Here is a 3,914-nt window from a genome sequence, read left to right on the forward strand (position 1 = left end):
CTGTATTTTTTATATCCTTCAGTACGTTATATCATTTCAGTTTATCACAAATGATTAAACAGTCCCTTTTGAAAAACCAGAAAAGCCAGGGTCAAGTGCACAGAGCTGCTTCTAACTGTCTTTTATTTTCTCACTTTTCTTGAGGAGTGTAATCTTCCGTCCTATGGTGATGTGATTTCTTCCATCTCCCTACTATTGCAAACTTTAATAGGTACTGTCACAGTGCTTAGAATCGGCAGTGCCAGCTCTGAGAGCAATGACAAAAATACATTGCATCATTATTCTGTACCACTGGGTTTTCAGAGCATTTGCTGTGAAGGGAGCCATGTTAACTGGTTTCTGCTAACTCTCTGCTTGGGTAGAGAGAGGGAAATGCACACCCTCATCTCTTGCCTTACTAGGTATTTCTCTTTGAAGATACTGCTCCAGCAGGAACCAGTTCCACCGCAGGCGGTGGCAAAACATTACTTTCTGAATTACGTGACTCTGATTTTCCAGTGCTCTACATTTTTTTGCATTTGGCCTATATAAACCATTGCAGTCAGTCCACTGCTGTGACTTCAGAATGACAGAATGACATTCACAGCAGAGTCCCCAGCTGACCCAAGCACGGCGAGTAAGCGTGATGCTGTGTTCGTTCAGATCCTGCAAAGCTCAGAGGGAGAAGATCTGACCAAAGCCCAGGAGTGGCCCTGAAGCTCTTCATGAAAGGTAGCATAAGAAGGCAAAGCCTCTGCAGAGAGGAGTACCTCTCTTTCTTATGTTTGATTTAGATGCACAAAAAATAGCCAGAGGAAGGTTAGATTTAAAAAAAAAAAAAAAGAAAGTATGAGTTCCACAGGCTCAGCTTGCATGAATTATCTCTTTAAAGGCTATTTCAACAGCCCTGCTTCCACCCAGCCTGAATAGTTGGAGAGCCATTTAATTACCTGAGGATAATAATACTTAGCATTTAAGCATCATTTAAAGAGCACAAGACTCTTTCAAAGGCAGGGAAGCTGCATGCCTCTGGGGATGAGGCCGGCACAGCCGACTGGGCAAGCAGGGGAGCAGAGGGAGCTGCCTTCTTGCTCCCATGCTGGTAGAGAGGTTTCTCTACCAGAAGGGATGCAATGCAAGGGTTTGGGATGAGGAGCCTGAATGCCTTCTCTGCACAGCTCTCTCCCGGAAAGCAAGGGAGGCTGTGCCGAAAAATACGAGGCCTTTGACTCCGCACTCAGGTGATGATTTGCAGGGTATTTCCTTGTGGGTTTCTAGTTCTGTCTGTTTTGTCACTGTGGTCAAGCAACCTCCTAATTTCACTTTGAGGATTATTTCTGCTTATTGCTTTACGATAGTAAAATTCTGCCAGATAATTACTTTACCTTATCAGAAACAAGCACTAGTAATGCAAACAACTAATTTACCAGTTTATAACTTTAGCGATTGTGTGAAGAAAAGAATTAAAAGAGATAAGATTGGGAGGGAAATGATGCTTTTAAATTATGAAGTGTACCCTACGTGGCTGAGCTCCCTTCCCCGTCCTCCTTGTGCTCCTCTTGGCACCATTCCCACTGGGAAAGGCTCATCTCCAAAGTGTGGGAGGAATTTTGGCAGGTGTGAGCTGGGCCCAGAGGAAGACCAGCACAGCAACGAAGCAACCCAGGGCCCTGCTGCCATGAGGCAGGGATTAGCTAAGGGCTCCTGTTAGCCAAGGGAATGGTATCTGGCTAATAGAAAGGCTCGCCTTTGGCTGTGTATATTAAATTCATGTGTAGAGGGCTGTGACGGTACAAGTCCCTTTCTGGAGACAAAGCTTTAATATTTGAGTGGCCTAAGGCAAAGGGCAGGCTTTCCTGCACGTGTCACAGCACCCTGCAAACAAATTACAAGAGCAACGGCACCACAGCGGGATATATCTTCAATGACTGAAAACTTGCTTGTACGTTGGAGGCCACATTAACAGCTCCCTTTGCTGAATCCTGTACCGATACATTACTGGAAGCCAAGGATGTACATCTCATCTCACAAGAGTTTAGAGGCTGCTTTGTCTTGGAATTGAAAAAAAAAACAACAAACCCTGCAAAATAACAAGGCAGCAAATTGGTCCTCTCTGTTTTCAGACCGTCTAAGCTGGGTCATTTTCAGGAAATGCCCCATTACCTAAACCAATTACAACTGTTGTCACATCTCCGATGAGTTTAGTTTGGCTTTTAGTGTCTGCTGGGAGAACTTTAACCGGCGCAGCTGCTGTGTTTAAGGCCACTTCATAGCTGGGTGCTCCCGTGGTGTTTTTTATTCACCGGTTTATGGTCTTGCCTGTGCTGTACCAAGATACCTGAGCACATACTGGCTTTCAGCAGGCAAATTGTCCCGTCGCCTTTCCTCTCCCCACTCCCCATGGGGCAGCTCACCTTCTGAAAGTTCAGCGCTCATCTAAGGGCTGCAGTAGATTTTATCTTCTATGTCCTGTAGGTCGATGAGCACCAATCCACTTCAAGGACTAATATTAGCCATAAAATAGTGCCTCAGATCCATACAGGCTATTTTTGGAACTGTATTGAACTACTTCTGCTCAGCTGATGTGGCAGCAGCACTGCTTATATTCCAGATTATATATGCAATTTTCCTGAGGTAAAATATTCCTTTCCAGAAGTTTTCATTAACAGTCTCTATTACCTACATAATTGGATGGCGTCATTTAACAGTGATTAATTTAGAGTGCCTGTGCACTTAGGGATTAAAGAAAATGCTGCCCTTACCAGTCTGTCTCTGGGGAGAAATACGAAGGGAGAGCTGGAGCTGATTTCCCTGCGTGATGAGGATGCACGGTATCATTCTCAACAGAACTGAGCATCTCCCGATGGTGGTCTGATAACAACTGTAATTAGGTATTCAATCACACACAAAGTAAGATCAGCCAAACAAATGCATGTCTGCTAAGGGAAATAGCCCACAGAAAGATTATATGTTTGCTGAACCAAAAGTAAAACGTATAATGAAAGCTCTTAACACTTGGAGCCCAGCCCTTGCCCAGCGAACTGCCTATTTTCCTACATAGTTATTAGTCAGAGCTATCCTTGCCGTTCCTACTGTGCCACACCGGGTGCTGTCATGTCCAAAGGTCTGACTCGGAAAGGAGTCTTCTACTCACGCCTGTGGATTTTAGATCAGGTTTTATGAGATGAGAACAGCTCCTGTGCTGGAGGAGCACCTCGTGGACCCTCAGGCCTATGAGTCCCAATTACAGCCAAGTTCGGCGGTGATGCTGAGACACCACAAAAAGCCTTGCTACGATCTCTTCCACCCCAATGCCTGCAAAAGCTAACGGCCAGCCTATTTGGAGGAAAGCAACATTGTTTGCAACCAGCCCCATGTGATTTAACAGACCAAAGCAAAACAAAAGCTATGGACTTTGTTCTCCACTTCTGTATTTTAGAGAGATTGCAGGTGTGCAAACTCATCTGTCCCCTGGTGCATCCTGTTCACCCTGCCATCACAGAGGAAAAATTCAATATGAAAAGATGATCCTATTTACATCATGCACTCAGTGATAGCTGGCCCAGCCTCTAGTATAACGTTTTAAGAGGAAGTATTTAATTTATAATCCTGCCACCAAATCATTCCAGTTTCCCTTCTATACAGAGAATTAAGAGCAACATTTATGTACCCACATGAACTCTGTAGGATTTTATAATGGTTGTTTCAGGAAAGGTGCAAATAGCTTTTTGCTGTTGGATTACTGGCCTTCACGGTTCTTACCAATACTCATCAAATTAGGGAAAATGACAGCCCATCTGACAAATCAATCCAGCCTCCCTGGAAGACTGTTGAAAGAAGAGATGAGTCCTGTCTCCAGCGGGAGCATTGCTGGAGATGAGCCTCAGCTGAGGGGGGCTGGTTGGTGGTAATGGCAAGAGAAACACCACTCCACA

Source organism: Egretta garzetta, unplaced genomic scaffold (assembly GCF_000687185.1).
Source record: "Egretta garzetta isolate BGI_Z169 unplaced genomic scaffold, ASM68718v1 scaffold594, whole genome shotgun sequence".
NCBI classification, from domain to species: Eukaryota; Metazoa; Chordata; class Aves; order Pelecaniformes; family Ardeidae; genus Egretta; species Egretta garzetta.